Genomic DNA, 16,727 nt, shown 5'->3' on the forward strand with positions numbered 1-16,727 from the left:
GTGGGACTGCGGAGCTGATGGGATCTCTGTGGGACTGCAGAGCTGATGGGATCTCTGTGGGACTGCGGAGCTGATGGGATCTTTGTGGGACTGCGGAGCTGATGGGATTGTGCAGTTGATTGGATCTTTGTGGGACTGCAGAGTTGATTGGATCTCTGTGGGACCGGAGCTGATGGGATCTCTGTGGGACTGCGGAGCTGATGGGATCTCTGTGGGACTGCGGAGCTGATGGGATCTCTGTGGGACTGCGGAGCTGATGGGATCTCTGTGGGACTGCGGAGCTGATGGGATCTCTGTGGGACTGTGGAGCTGATGGGATCTTTGTGGGACTGCAGAGCTGATGGGATCTCTGTGGGACTGCGGAGCTGATGGGATCTTTGTGGGACTGCGGAGCTGATGGGATCTTTGTGGGACTGCGGAGCTGATTGGATCTCTGTGGGACTGCGGAGCTGATGGGATCTCTGTGGGACTGCGGAGCTGATTGGATCTTTGTGGGACTGTGGAGCTGATGGGATCTTTGTGGGACTGCAGAGTTGATTGGATCTTTGTGGGACTGCGGAGCTGATGGGATCTCTGTGGGACTGCAGAGTTGATTGGATCTCTGTGGGACTGTGGAGTTGATGGGATCTTTGTGGGACTGCGGAGCTGATGGGATCTTTGTGGGACTGCAGAGTTGATTGGATCTTTGTGGGACTGTGGAGCTGATGGGATCTCTGTGGGACTGCAGAGCTGATGGGATCTTTGTGGGACTGCAGAGTTGATTGGATCTCTGTGGGACTGCGGAGCTGATGGGATCTTTGTGGGACTGCGGAGCTGATGGGATCTCTGTGGGACTGCGGAGCTGATGGGATCTCTGTGGGACTGCGGAGCTGATGGGATCTCTGTGGGACTGTGGAGCTGATGGGATCTTTGTGGGACTGCAGAGCTGATGGGATCTCTGTGGGACTGCGGAGCTGATGGGATCTTTGTGGGACTGCGGAGCTGATGGGATCTTTGTGGGACTGCGGAGCTGATTGGATCTCTGTGGGACTGCGGAGCTGATGGGATCTCTGTGGGACTGCGGAGCTGATTGGATCTTTGTGGGACTGTGGAGCTGATGGGATCTTTGTGGGACTGCAGAGTTGATTGGATCTTTGTGGGACTGCGGAGCTGATGGGATCTCTGTGGGACTGCAGAGTTGATTGGATCTCTGTGGGACTGTGGAGTTGATGGGATCTTTGTGGGACTGCGGAGCTGATGGGATCTCTGTGGGACTGTGGAGCTGATGGGATCTTTGTGGGACTGCAGAGTTGATTGGATCTCTGTGGGACTGCGGAGCTGATGGGATCTTTGTGGGACTGCGGAGCTGATGGGATCTCTGTGGGACTGTGGAGTTGATGGGATCTTTGTGGGACTGCAGAGTTGATTGGATCTTTGTGGGACTGCGGAGTTAATGGGATTGTTGTGGGACTGCGGAGCTGATGGGATCTTTGTGGGACTGCAGAGCTGATTGGATCTCTGTGGGACTGCGGAGCTGATGGGATCTCTGTGGGACTGCAGAGTTGATTGGATCTTTGTGGGACTGCGGAGTTAATGGGATTGTTGTGGGACTGCGGAGCTGATGGGATCTTTGTGGGACTGCGGAGCTGATTGGATCTCTGTGGGACTGCGGAGCTGATGGGATCTTTGTGGGACTGCAGAGTTGATTGGATCTCTGTGGGACCGGAGCTGATGGGATCTCTGTGGGACTGCGGAGCTGATGGGATCTCTGTGGGACTGCGGAGCTGATGGGATCTTTGTGGGACTGCAGAGTTGATTGGATCTTTGTGGGACTGTGGAGCTGATGGGATCTTTGTGGGACTGCGGAGCTGATGGGATCTCTGTGGGACTGTGGAGTTAATGGGATCTTTGTGGGACTGCAGAGTTGATTGGATCTTTGTGGGACTGCGGAGTTAATGGGATTGTTGTGGGACTGCGGAGCTGATGGGATCTTTGTGGGACTGCGGAGCTGATGGGATTGTGCAGTTGATTGGATCTTTGTGGGACTGCGGAGTTGATGGGATCTTTGTGGGACTGCGGAGCTGATGGGATCTTCTTTAGGATTTCGGTGGAGGAAAAGGAGGAGAAGAACAGAAAACATTTGGCAATTACTGCCCCATTCTTCTGCAGCAGCACAGCCTGAACCAGAACAAAATACGGAGCTGCCACTTCCTCTCCTTCCTGCGCTCCAAGAAAAATGACCTGAGCGGAGTTTTTATGAACCCAGCAGGAGAAAAGAGCGGAGATTCCATGAAATACGCTGATGACCTCATCTGTTTTCCATGGATACTGTTGGGAGGGCCCAAAGACGGGGCTGATGGGAAGTTTTTCAAGTACAAATATCCCTTCTTTACGTATCCGTTGGTGTTCCCATGGATTTTCACTCTTCCACAGGTTTGGGAGCAGCTCTGGAGGAGCTCCACCAGCTGGAAGTGTCCTCTGGTGCTGGCGCTTGTCCGAAATCCTGCTTTGGTTTCCAGGTTTTCTCCTCAGAGGTTGAAGCTCAGCCCAGGAGCCTCGGGACAATTTAATTCTGGCAATTCCTCCTTTTCTGGTGCCTTTTGAGCCCGAGGAGGGGTCTGGGATCGACCAACCCTTGGCATCCCAATCCAGCCTTTAGGGCTGCTCCCTTCCCTGCTGGATGCCCTGAATGAGCTGAGAAGTTTGGTAAAATTCTTTTAAAATAATAAATAAAGAAGTTTTTATTGGGAAAAGTTTTGTTCCTCTAAAGCAGCTGTGTCACAAATAAATAGGAATTTTTTTCCAATGGTTTGGACTCTCAGATCATCGGGAATTTTCCATTTGCTGGCAACTCCTTGTGTGGAGAGCTGGGCAAAAGAGGTGCCACGATCCAGGTTCCTGTGGATCACAGAAGGTTCTTTTTGGGAAGAAGGGTGGGGATTTTGTCACCGTTATGAGACTGAAGGAATGGGATTGAGGAAAATTCCAAAATCCAAGCTCATGGTTCCGTTCCGGAGTGTTACAGCTTCTGCGGGGAACACGGGCCAGGGAAACTCCGCCTTTTCTCCAGAATCACAGGAAAATTATTGGATCTGTTGGAATAAACGCCCGGAAGAACGGGCAGGCAGGACACGAGTTCAGAACCTGCTGCATCCTGGGCCGCAGGAATGTTCTGGGAGAAGAAAATCTTGGATAACTCCTGTTCCAGGCCACTTTGGCAGCTCTGTGGCCTTATCCTGGGAGCACAGCTCCGAGCACCCCCCCAAATCCCCTTTTGTCTCCTCCAGCTCCCCCAGTTTCCATCTCATTTCCCACCTGGGCACTCTTGCATCCCGCGGGTACGCTAGGAGCCCTCATTCCCTGCTCCAGATCCCCCTGGGACCACCTCCACCATGGCAGGAACACCAGGACCACCCAAAGCATCATCTCAGAAATCCCAAACTTGTCCCAAATCCATGGATCTATCCCAGTCTTGCTCCGCTGGCGGCTCCTAAGGAAAATTTGGAATTATCTCCTCTCTGCACACTCTCCATTCCCTGACTCCTATGATTCTGGATGAATTCCTTCCATTGCTCCACGATGTTCATTTAAGCAAACCTAAAATATGGATTTTTGTTCCATAGGGCCGTTTGGGAATTTCAGCTTTGGAGAGGTCAGTTAGGATTCCCCGGCTGATGCCGATGGCGCTGCTGCTTTTGTTTGGGAAAGGCTTAATCCAAACAAATTCCTTTATGGGAATCCCACCATTAATGCAGGATCCGCGCTGGGATTTAGGGGATTTCAGGGAGGTGGAGGTGGCACCGGTGGCAGGCTCTGCTCTGGTTTCCAGAGCACAATCCTGGCCACTTCCAAGGCTCTGGATTTTGGGAGCGAGGCGCCAGAGGATGATGGAGCAGCTCCAGCTGGGCCAGACACGCTTTGTGTTCATTCCCAGTTCCACCAGGGCATGGAGAAGGGGAGAAAGATGGGATACGGGGGCCAAATATCTGGGATTGGAAGTGGAGAAGGACGGGATACAGGGTTCAGATGTCTGGAATTGGAGGTGGAGGAGGAGGGAATTCAGGATTCAGCTGTCTGGGACCAAAGCGTGGCTGTGTTTGTGTGACAGCCCCGGGGCTTCAGCCCAGCACCCCGCTGTTTCCATGGAATTCCATCCCAGCTGCACCGCTGCGGCTCCAGGCTGAGTCCCACATCCAGGCCTGGCAGCCACGGGGTTTTTGGGTTCCCAAGCAGCTGCACTTGAGGTCTCAGGTAGGGGGGCAGAGGCTGCGGCCACGCTCAGAGCAACCTGCACAGGAATTCTCACGGTTTTGGGGGTTTTTCCTGCATTTCCTCTGTCCCTGTGGCATCCCATGGGAATGCAGCACCCCTATGCCGGGAAAAACATGGGAAGGACACAGCAAACAATTGAATTCCCAGCCCACTCAGACATTTCACCAAAACCCCCTGATTCTCATCCCTAAATTCGGCTTTTCACGGAGGCGAGGTGAGAGCCTTGTCTGCAGGACCAGGCTCAGAGCAGCGAGGTTTGGATTGGGAATGAGCTCTTGGCCTCTCCAGGAATTCTCACAGCTTTTCTTGGTTCTCATCTCAGGCTGGGAATTCACCTGGCATTCCCAGAATCCGGCAAGGACACATAGGGTGGGGACAAACTGGGTGAAAACTGATTTACAGGAGTTTGTTTGTGGATAAACACGGCCAGCAATGAGGCTGAGGGTCCTGAACTCACTCCAGGGTTTGGGATTTCGATTTTTCCTTCTTTTCTCACCCCCTTTCCTCATAGCACAATTCCTTCATCAGCTCCATGGATCCAAACAGGATAAAAAGGCCGATCCAGGAATGTTCCGATTTTATTTGTGCTCTGACTGTACCAGCCAAACCTTCGTGGCCACCACAAACCCTTGAGTGGCTTCTCCCCGTGTCTCATCCCTGTCTGGGATGTAATTCCAGCCCTTTCCCAGCCACTCCGGCTTTCCCAGCTTTCCCCCAAGCCTTTTCCCTCAGATCCCAAAGCTTTCCTGCCCCACATCCAGAGGTGCCAGCTCTTTGCTGGCTCAGCCCTGGCAATGAGCTGCCAGTGTTTATCAGCAGCCTCTGGAAGGAAAACAACGTCCTTTCCCTAAAATCCTGCACATTCCCAGGCCTCTGGAGCAGGATGAATGGAACCTCAGTGTGGCTTTTCCTCCATGGTGCCTCCGACTCTGATCCCGGCAGATCCCAGCTGTGCTCCCAGAGGGATTTGTGGCACCAGGAAAAGCTCCTAGAAATGCAAAGAGAGGTCCAAGAACACATTCCCAGGGATAGGGGCTCCTGGGGGAGATATTTTGGAAAAGCAGCTCCTGGTCACACAAAGAGGGATTTGTGTTGGGATTTGTGTCGGGATTTGTGCCGGTCCCTGTGGATGCCTGGAAGGGGCTTTGGGACATCTTGTTCCATAATAAACCTGTTTGAGGAGAGAATTAACACCTCCTCTGGCTGCCCGCGGGGCAGGAGCGCATTCCTGCTGCTCTGGCCATTCCAGGATGTCTCGGGGACAATTCCAGCCCTGATTCTTGTGGAATTTCTGATGAACCCTCACAGAATGATCGGGCTTTGCCCAGGGACAGGCCTTGATCCCATTATTCCCACCCCTGAGCCCCCTTCACACCAAGGACATCCATCCTGCTGCCCAGCAAGGATTGGGAAAAACATGGGAAAACCGCCCAGGAATTGGTAATTCAGTGCCTGATCCAAAGGGAGAGCCAGAGGTCATCAAAGTACGGGAGGAAGGAGTAAAGGAGAGGTTTTCTCATGGATATGAACGTCCTTGGACAGAACCGGGATGTGAAACTCCTGCCATGAGCTTGCAGGGAAGGATGGATGAGTTCAGGCATGAGAAATCCACGTAAAACCCACTGTGGGGAGCAAAGGAGAGGTTTTCTCATGGATATGAACGTCCTCAGGCAGAATCGGGATGGGAAACTCCTTCCAGAGGATGCCAGGAGTTTGTAGGGAAGGATGGACAAGTTCAGAGAAGATAAATCCTCATAAAATCCACATTAGGGGAGAAAAGGAGAGGTTTCTCCTTGAGTTCGTAGGGAAGGGTGGATGAGTTCAGGGAGGAGAAATCCACATGAAAACCACTTTAGGGGAGCAAAGGAGAGATTTGTCCATGGATATGAACGTCCCTGGACAGAAGCAGGATGTGAAACTCCTGCCATGAGGTTGTAGGGAAAGGTGGATGAGTTCAGGCATGAGAAATCCACGTAAACCCCACTGCGGGGAGCAAAGGAGAGGTTTCCTCGTGGATATGAACGTCCTCAGGCAGAATCGGGATGGGAAATATCACATCCAGTGGAAAGGAAACACTGTTGAGCCTCCAGAAGTTCCAGGTGTGCTCCAGTGGGAAGAGCCAAGAGCGTCCAACTCCCTGTGCATACAGCACTAATTAGCAGATTCTGCCTTACTTCTGGAATGTTCTCCAAACACTCTGCTGATTCTCAAATCCTCCTGTCTCAGCTTTGCTGGTTTTTGGGAAGCTCACCAGGAAAAACCAAAATGGGAGCAAAGAGCAGCTTTTAAAGCAGAACGAGCTTCAGCCAAAGCCAGGCTTTAATTATTTATATTTATTGAAAATGAGGAAAAGGAACATTTCCATGTCCTGTTCACCCGGGAATGTCGTGGGACTGAGGGATTGCAAAGGGCTCCAGCTCCAGCACAACCCGTTCCTTAAGGGGGAAAAAATTTAATTCATTAATTAAAATATATAAATATCTATATAAATATATAAAATGTATAAATATATAAAATATATAAAGATCTAAAATATATAATATATAATATATAAGATATAAAAATCTATAATATATAAAATATATAAATATATAAATATATAAATATATAAATATATAAATATATAAATATATATAAATATATGGAAATAATAAAATTTCTATCTGTTATTTATACACATTCCCCAAAAATCCGGGGTTATTTCTTTCCTGGATATTTGCATTTGAAAGGCGGGACTGAATTAATTCCAGACAAAATGTCAACACGGATCCCGCTCAGGAGGACGAGCTGTCCCCGGGATGTTTTTTTGGGAATCTGCAGGAGGACGAGCTCTGGCTGGGTCACACCTCGTTCCTGGAGCCTGGGCTCTCATTCCAGCCCTTCCTTGGGAATGGAGGGAAGTGTGGATGGATATGGGACACGTCTGCTCTTCCCACCGCAGGGAAAACAAATCCCTGGGAATGAAGGCAAAACTCGTCCGGGTTTGGATGGAAAAAGGAGCCTCTTGTTCAGCACTGAACCCGCACCGAGGGTTTGGATCCAGCTACCTCTGGATTCGGGATCTGGAGAGCCCAAATCCCCCAGTTTGGGGCTGGGGGCCATGCGGGGGGCTGGGATGATGAAGGAGGGGTGGAATTTGTCACCTCACGGGGATTTGCGGCTGGATTAAATCCCTGAGGAAGGTTCCTGAGCTGGGAAAGGTCAAAGCCAGGGTTCAATCCCCTCCTTTTCCAGGGAAAGGTTCCTGACCTGCGGAAAGGTCCCGTGAGTGCCCAACTTCCCACAGAATCCCCAGGGATCAATTTAATCCCTTGGGAATTTATGTCATTGGGAGCACCCTGAGGGCCGTGCCTGGGCAATGTGGGAGAGTGCGTCAGAGAACAGCTCTTCTCTGGAGCTACATCGGGAGGCCCCGGAGATCCCTTCGGGAAGCTGAGTTGTACTGGAGCGAGCACACTGGGATTCCAGAATCCTGGAATGGTTTGGGTTGGAAGGACCTTAAAACGCACCCACTTCCACCAGGGACACCTCCCACTATCCCAGGGCATTCCAGCCTGGCCTTGGACACTTCCAGGGATCCAGAAGGAGCCACAGCTTCGACCAGGGCCTCACCAGAAGAAGGAAAATTTCCTCAAAAGCCCCATTTTGCTCTTTGTGTGTTTGCTGTTGTGGACAAAAATGGGAACCCTCCGTAAAAAGTGACAGGAACGACAGTTCCAAAATCCCTGTTTTCTGCAGGAAACGTTTCCCGCATCCAGGACTCTCTCTGTTATTCCAGGCACCCTTCAATCCATGAAAAACCCTCAGGATCTGCAAATTTTGGTGCCTGTCAATCCCTCTCCCATTCCCATTCCCATTCCCATTCCCGTTCCCGTTCCCATTCCCGTTCCCATTCCCATTCCCATTCCCATTCCCGTTCCCATTCCCGTTCCCATTCCCATTCCCAGTGTCTGCCTTTGGAGCTGGAGCTCTCAAACTTGTGTCCACTTGGTGGGGCTGAGTTTGGAAAATCCAGGAGAAATCGATGTTAAAATTAAACTGAATTAAACTAAATGAAATTAAATGAAAGTAAATTAAAATCAATTCAATCCCCCCAATCTTTCAGCCTGATTCCTGAAGGCCACAGCCCAGCCCTGCATCATTCCAGAGGGAGCAGGAATTTTCTAGACCCATTTAGGAGCTGGGAATCTTGGAAATGCCACAACCTTTGAACCCTGGGGGTCTCCAGCATGGGTGGAGCAGGGAGCCAATGGGAAAGCTCCCAAAATTCCAAGAGCAGAGACAATTCCAGCCTTTTCCATGAGCCTGGTGCCGGTGGCCTCTCTGCTGAGGGAAGTATTCCCTCTGCTGACTGGAGCGAGGAACTCGGCACGGACACAACAAAATCATCATTTCAGGGGGGAAGATGAGAAAGAATCATTTCCTAAACCTACAGGAAAATGCCCCAAAGCCAATTTATTTAGGGATGAGCGAGCCAAATAAAGTTTAGGATGAGTTTTTCCTCATGGAAAATTCCCAGCTCTCAATCGCATTCTGCTGAAGGAGTTTAGGAGCTCGGAATTCCTCCAGGCTGTGTTTGAGGAGTGCGGAAAACCCTGGATATTCATTTTTGAGGAAATAAAACAACACGGGTGCTCTGCCAGAGCTCAGGAATGCTCCAAATATCCCATCAATTTCCCTCCTAGTTCCTGGTTTCTTTAGGATTCCCAGTTGTCCATCCCTCACTCGTTATCTCCACATTTATTTTGCCCAAATTCCAGAAGAATTGATGTTATAAACAGCTGATTTCCCCCCTGCTGCAAAACCTTCAGGTTTTGGGAGGAGGAGGGAATTTTTCATGGCTGTTTTGGGTCAGATTTTCAAGATTTATTCCTCCAGCACCCAAAATTTGAGGACTGAAGTGATGCCCCCTGTGCTGGGTGAGCAGGAGAGCAGAATTCCAGAGGGAATGGATTATCCAGCTGCTTGGCAGGAGCGGCTGTGCCTCTTTAGGATTCATTTGAGCTCCGATGAAATGATTTGATCCCTAAAATTTGGCTGATCACGCTGTAGGTTTGCCCTCTGTGGAACAGCCCAACCATTCCTGTAGGAACAGCTCCGTCCTTGGCTCCACAGGGGAAAAAATGGGATTTTACCTGTCAGCTGTGCTGTCTGATGGCTCATGTGGAGAGAACTGGTTGGGATAAACCTTTGGAGCACTGGATAGAACATTCCCACCTTTTTTATGGGGTTCTGAAGGAGTTCAGATGGAGTTTCCGCACAGGGCCAAGCCCTCAAATCCAGATTCAGCTCCAGAACATCTCGAATTCGGGTCCAGAACATCTCAAATTCGGATCCAGAACATCTCGAATTTGGATCCAGAACACCTCAAATTCGGGTCCAGAACATCTCAAACTCGGATCCAGAACATCTCAAACTCGGCTCCAGAACATCTCAAATTCACATCCAGAACATCTCAAATTCACATCCAGAACATCTCAAATTCGGGTCCAGAACATCTCAAACTCGGATCCAGAACATCTCAAACTCGGATCCAGAACATCTCAAATTCACATCCAGAACATCTCAAATTCACATCCAGAACATCTCAAATTCGGGTCCAGAACATCTCAAATTCGGATCCAGAACATCTCAAACTCGGATCCAGAATCCGCATCCAGAGCTGCAGGCTCAGCCCAGCTCCTGTCCAACAGCGAGGCAGGAACTGCACATTCCCACTTCATTTCCTGAGCCTTCATCCCTTCTTAACATTCCCTTCAAATCCCACATCCCCCAAAATTCTGGGTGTGGTGGGGCGCTCACTCTGCGCTGCCGGGATGGCCTGAGGCAGCCCCGCCTCTCCCAGTCCTGTTTCACTTTCTCTCCTCTCCTTCCCAAGTCCTTCAGTGCTGTCTGTGCAATTCCATTCCGCCAGGAAACCTTCCCAAAAAAAGAAAAAAGGAATTAAATTTGACTTCTCTATGCAAATCCCAGCCCTGTGCATAATCAGGGAGGACACGAGCTCACCCAGCGTCCTCCAAACGCGCTTGGAGATGAAAAATGTGCAGCGCTCGCTCAACCTCCAACCCCAGGCTGTGCCCAGGCCGATGGGAAAAAGGATAATTCCTAATTAAGGGATTTATTTAAACCAGGTGACGTTAATTGTTCCAAAATGGAAAGGGGATTTTAAGGACTTTCAGGGCTCCTTTTGTTGGTGTGAGGGGTTTGGAGCCGAGGGGGAGCAGGAAACGTTCCCTGCCAGGAGGGGCTGGGGTGGGAACACCTCTGCTGGGGGGGGATGGGATGGGATGGGATGGGATGGATGGATGGATGGATGGGATGGGATGGGATGGGATGGGATGGGATGGATGGATGGATGGATGGGATGGGATGGGATGGGATGGGATGGGATGGGATGGGATGGGATGGATGGGATGGGATGGATTGGATTGGATTGGATTGAATGGATGGATGGATGGGATGGGATGGGATGGGATGGGATGGATTGGATTGGATGGATGGGATGGGATGGGATGGGATGGGATGGGATGGGATGGGATGGATTGGATGGATGGGATGCGATGGGATGGGATGGATTGGATTGGATGGGATGGGATGGGATGGGATGGGATGGATTGGATGGATGGGATGGGATGGGATGGGATGGGATGGGATGGATTGGAGGGATGGGATGGGATGGGATGGGATGGGATGGGATGGATTGGATGGATGGGATGGGATGGGATGGATTGGATTGGATTGGATTGGATGGATGGGATGGGATGGGATGGATTGGATTGGATTGGATTGGATGGATGGGATGGGATGGGATGGATTGGATTGGATTGGATTGGATGGATGGGATGGGATGGGATGGATTGGATTGGATTGGATTGGATGGGATGGGATGGGATGGATTGGATTGGATTGGATTGGATTGGATGGGATGGGATGGGATGGGATGGGATGGGATGGGATGGATTGGATGGATGGGATGCGATGGGATGGGATGGATTGGATTGGATTGGATTGGATGGATGGAATGGGATAGGATGGGATGGATTGCATTGGATTGGATTGGATTGATAGTCCTGTGGGGAATATTCTGGTGCTCAGAATCCCAGAAATGAGATTGGAAAAGAGCTCCAAGGTCATCGAGTCCGAGCTGTGCCCCATCCCCACTTTGTCCCCACCTGAGTGCCACCTCCAGGAATTCCTTGGATGCCTCTGGGGATGGGGACTCCAAACCTCCCTGGGCAGTTCCAAGGCCTGAGCACCCTTTCCATGGAGAAATTCCTGCTGATGTCCAACCTGAGCCTTCTTTTAAACCTAAAAAATGCTGAATTTCTGTTTATTTTGTTTTCAATAACCTGCAGGGGGATGGGAAGTGCTCGTTCGGTTCCAATCAGGCTTTGGGTCCTCTCAAAAGCACCCCACAAGCCCTTTTTAAGGGCATTATTAACATAATTATTTTATAGGGATTAAAAGGCTTATCCTTAATGGAAGGTTTCTGTTCGGTGTTGCCGAGGAGACTCCTTGTTCTGTTCAGTCTTGTAATGCGCTAAAACGGCTGGAATTGGGATTTGGATTTTTGAAAATGAATGGGATTTGTCCATGGAGCAAAAAAAGGTTCAGTTCTTCTGTCAAGTCTGTAATCCTGTGATTGGGTAACTCTGGTATTCTATAACTCTAGGATTCTGTGATTCCATGATTCTGTAATTCTATAATTCTTTCATTCTGTAATTCTGTAATTGTTTCATTCTTTAATTCTGTAATTCTGTAATTCTATAATTCTTTCATTCTGTAATTCTCTGATTCTATAATTCTATGATTTTATGATTCTATAATTCCGTGATTCTGTGATTCTATATGATTCTGTAATTCTGTAATTCCATGATTCTCTAATTCTATGATTCTGAAATTGTCTGATTCTATAATTCTGTAATTTTATTATTATGTAACTTTAGTAATTTTATGATTCTATAATTCCATGACTCTCTAACTAATTCCATAATTCTATGATTCTACAATTCTATGGTTCCGTGATTTTGATTCTATAATTTTATGATTCTCTTATTCTATCATTTTATTTTTCTATCATTCCATGATTCTCTGATTCTCTCATTCTCTGAGCAGGGCCATCGTCCACCAAACCAAGTTTTTAGCCAAGAATATCCAAGATTATCCCAAACTTCTCCATTCTGGAAGTGCCTGGAAGGAACTGGAGGTGTCCGGGGCCAAACCCATCCCTGGTGCCAGCAGCGAGCCCCAGGCAGGGGGACCCCGGGAGGGAAAACCCCGCAGGAAACGGGAATTCCTGATTCGTGTCCCAGAGATCCCAGCCGGGGTCGGAATTCCATCGCCCCACGGATGTCCCCGCTCACCGAAGGGGGTTCGGGAGGGGGTGACAGTGGCAGAGCCATGGCAACGAGGAGCGTCACCCTGGCAACGCTCCCGGCTCATCCCGGAGCTCCGTAACGGCGCTCAGTGATGGATCCCGATCCCGGCTCCTTCCCGATCCCGGCTCATCCCGGAGCTCCGTAACGGCGCTCAGTGATGGATCCCGATCCCGGCTCCTTCCCGATCCCGGCTCATCCCGGAGCTCCGTAACGGCGCTCAGTGATGGATCCCGATCCCGGCTCCTTCCCGATCCCGGCTCATCCCGGAGCTCCGTAACGGCGCTCAGTGATGGATCCTGATCCCGGCTCATTCCCGATCCCGGCTCATCCCGGAGCTCCGTAACGGCGCTCAGTGATGGATCCCGATCCCGGCTCCTTCCCGATCCCGGCTCATCCCGGAGCTCCGTAACGGCGCTCAGTGATGGATCCCGATCCCGGCTCCTTCCCGATCCCGGCTCATCCCGGAGCTCCGTAACGGCGCTCAGTGATGGATCCCGATCCCGGCTCCTTCCCGATCCCGGCTCATCCCGGAGCTCCGTAACGGCGCTCAGTGATGGATCCCGATCCCGGCTCCTTCCCGATCCCGGCTCATCCCGGAGCTCCGTAACGGCGCTCAGTGATGGATCCTGATCCCGGCTCCTTCCCGATCCCGGCTCATCCCGGAGCTCCGTAACGGCGCTCAGTGATGGATCCTGATCCCGGCTCCTTCCCGATCCCGGCTCATCCCGGAGCTCCGTAACGGCGCTCAGTGATGGATCCTGATCCCGGCTCCTTCCCGATCCCGGCTCATCCCGGAGCTCCTTAACGGCGCTCAGTGATGGATCCCGATCCCGGCCCCTTCCCGATCCCGGTCCCTTCCCGATCCCGGCTCATCCCGGAGCTCCTTAACGGCGCTCAGTGATGGATCCCGATCCCGGCCCCTTCCCGATCCCGGTCCCTTCCCGATCCCGGCTCATCCCGGAGCTCCGTAACGGCGCTCAGTGATGGATCCCGATCCCGGCTCCTTCCCGATCCCGGCCCCTTCCCGATCCCGGCTCCTTCCCGACCCTTTCCCGATCCCGGCCCTTCCCCTTCCCGACCCCTTCCCGATCCCGGCCCGATCCCGGCTCCTTCCTGATCCCGGCCCTTCCCCAATCCCGGCTCCTTCCCCAATCCCGGCCCCTTCCTCATCCCGGCTCCTTCGCGATCCCGGCTCCTTCCCCAATCCAGGCCCCTTCCTCATCCCGGCTCCTTCCCGATCCCGGCCCTTCCCCATCCCGGCTCCTTCCCGATTCCGGCTCCTTCCCCAGCCCCGGCCTCTTCCCCATCCCGGTTCCTTCCCGATCCCGGCTCCCACCGTTGCTGGGAAGGGCGGCCGAGGGCCGGGGGTGGCACCGGGCAGGTCCCCGCTCCCAAATAAAGGAATTTCCGTGTCCGGCACGTTCTGGAGCCGCTCCCAGCTCAGAACCGGAGTGGGAAAAGCGGTGCCGGGAACGGCTCTGAGGGAACGGCTCGAGGTGCGAAGGAAATGTGGGAATTTCAGTGGGAATCAGAGAGGGGGGATGGGTGATGCTCCTGGGAAGCAGCGGAATCCCACCAATGCCAGAGGGGCCGCGAGAGACCGGCCTGGAAATCCCTGAGAGGCCCCAGGGAGGTTTGGGCTGGGAGGGAATTTATGGATCATCCCATTCCAAGCTGGCCTTGGACACTTCCAGGGATCCAGGGGCAGCCACGGCTGCTCTGGGCACCCTGGGCCAGGATTTCTGTTTGAATTCTTCGGATTTCCAACTCTTTTCCGTTCTTTGGGTTTGTTTGTTGCCTTTTATCCCCCTTTTTTCCCTTCTCTTGGGAATATCCTGGATTTCTCCTCAGTGGGAATGCTCCCTCCCAGCTCTGCTCCTTGATGATCCCAAAAAGACCTTTCTCCTGCAGGGAATGGCTTTGGGAATGGGGGTGGTGCAGAAAAGGCCCCATTTGGGGTCCCTGGTTGTGCCAGGGTCTGGATCCAGCAGGACAGAGACCAAGCAGAATTCCAGTGGGGAAAAAGCCAGAACTCAAAGAATTCAAAGAATTCAAGGATAAACAAATTAAAAGAATCAAAAGAAATAATTAAAAGAATTAAAAGAATTAAAAGAATTAAAAGAATTAAAATTAAGGAATTTTTAAAAATACACATTAAAAATCTAAAAAATAATTTAAATAACAAAAGTAAAAATAAAAATAAATAAAAATAAAAATAAAAACAAAACCAAAAATAAAAATAAAAATAAAAATAAAATTTCTATTTGCATTCAAATTAAATTGAATTAAAAGAGTTCAAAGCCCCTTTTCCATGGATTTGGGTGCACGCAGCTGCCGGGGGCAGCCCGGGGAGCTCCCGCCCCTCTTCCCCCAAAGCCCCGAGATTCCCAGCCCGGAATGTTGATCCCGAATCCGCGAGCTGCCGCCACAAGAGGGAGATCCAAGGCCTGGAAAGCACCCGGGAGGCTCCCGAGGGCTGGCTGGGAGCGGGAGCTGCGGCTGAGCCTCCTCCCCGTCCCGGGACACTCGGGAATATCCTGAGGACCCCTCCCCGCTCCGGGAACGGCTGGAGGTGGATGCGACATTCCCGGTGCGGGGAGAGAGTTTGTGTCAGTCCGGGAAGAAAATCCCAGTTCAGGGGGTTTTGCCTTCTTTTATTTCGGTGAGATTTTGGTGTTGTTGAGGTTAATTGGGCACCAAATTGGCAGAGGCGATAATTAATAAATGAAATTTGAATGGGAAGGGAAAGGGGAAAAGGGGGGCAAAAAAGGGGGGGGGGAAGGAAAAATAAGAAAAAAAAATTAAAAAAGAAAAGAAAGGAAAGGAAAGGAAAGGAAAGGAAAGGAAAGGAAAGGAAAGGAAAGGAAAGGAAAGGAAAGGAAAGGAAAGGAAAGGAAAGGAAAGGAAAGGAAAGGAAAGGAAAGGAAAGGAAAGGAAAGGAAAGGAAAGGAAAGGAAAGGAAAGGAAAGGAAAGGAAAGGAAAGGAAAGGAAAGGAAAGGAAAGGAAAGGAAAGGAAAGGAAAGGAAAGGAAAGGAAAGGAAAGGAAAGGAAAGGAAAGGAAAGGAAAGGAAAGGAAAGGAAAGGAAAGGAAAGGAAAGGAAAGGAAAGGAAAGGAAAGGAAAGGAAAGGAAAGGAAAGGAAAGGAAAGGAAAGGAAAGGGAAAATCCATGGAAATATTCCTTTCTCCTGCCACACTGGAGCGGCCTGGGTCCAGCTGACCGCTCTCTCCATTACACGCCATAATTACTGAATTATCTCGGATAAAAATATCCCATTATCCAGGGCCCTAATGAGCCTTGGCAATGCCGCAGGGCCCTGTGTTTGCATGGAGTCGTGAGGAATTCCAGCCTGGAGCCACCCCCGACAAGGCCAAATCCCCTCACGGAGCAGCTCTGGTGTCACCGATCCCGGGAATGGCAGCGACACAATCCGTGCGAGTCAAGTGGTGACACCACGAGCTCATTAAATCGACGGGTAATTAGCGGCACCGTTACCAATCCTGATGGGAAGAGATTCCTCAGGTTCCATCCCTGCCTGGCTCCAGCCGAATCCAGGTTTTCCACTTCCTTTGGTTTTGTGCTTGCTCGGATTTTGCCCTAAAGCTGCTCCCCCGGGATTTCAGCTGCGGGGATTCCTTTGGGATGGGTCCCTGCCCTAAAGCTCCGCTCTCAGACCCGCTTTCCCCCCTTTTCCAGGGGAATATTCCTGCCGGGAGGGTGTGGTGGTGTCCGCAGCCCCGTCACCAGCAGAGGGGGAAGGAGCCGCGGGGAAAGGGAAGGAGGCGGCAGAGGGAGCGATCCCACCGGCTGGAAACGCCGAACCCTTGGAATCTCACCCCAAAACGGCTCGCGGAGCTTTCCTTGGAGCCGAGGGAGCAGCGGGAAAGGAGGATCGGGGGATGAGGAGCCCGGGGTGGGATGCGGGCGCTTCAGGGATGTGGGGCGGGCTGGGACACGGGGCAGAGCCGGTGGGAGGACCCGAGATCCATCCCAGAGAGCTCGGGAATTCTCAGTTCCTTGGATTTCCTGGCCGAGACTTCCCTGCCTGGAGCAAAGGAGGCTCAGGGGGGCCCTTGTGGCTCTGCACAAGTCCCTGAC

General features: G+C 51.4%; 1 long non-coding RNA gene across 2 annotated transcripts; it reads right to left on the reverse strand.

Annotated features, from left to right (window-relative positions):
• Positions 1–4,811: 4,811 nt before the first annotated feature.
• LOC116455168 lies at positions 4,812–10,531 on the reverse strand. 2 transcript variants are annotated; one of them, XR_004244315.1, is made up of 3 exons: positions 10,258–10,531; positions 9,387–10,170; positions 4,812–6,686 (listed from the first exon to the last, which is right to left on the reverse strand). It is a non-coding gene; the product is annotated as an uncharacterized LOC116455168 (long non-coding RNA). The 2 variants fall into 2 exon arrangements; XR_004244314.1 differs by having other exon boundaries at positions 9,387–10,531.
• Between the last annotated feature and the right edge of the window lie 6,196 nt (positions 10,532–16,727).

Source organism: Corvus moneduloides, chromosome 23, assembly GCF_009650955.1.
Source record: "Corvus moneduloides isolate bCorMon1 chromosome 23, bCorMon1.pri, whole genome shotgun sequence".
NCBI lineage: Eukaryota > Metazoa > Chordata > Aves > Passeriformes > Corvidae > Corvus > Corvus moneduloides.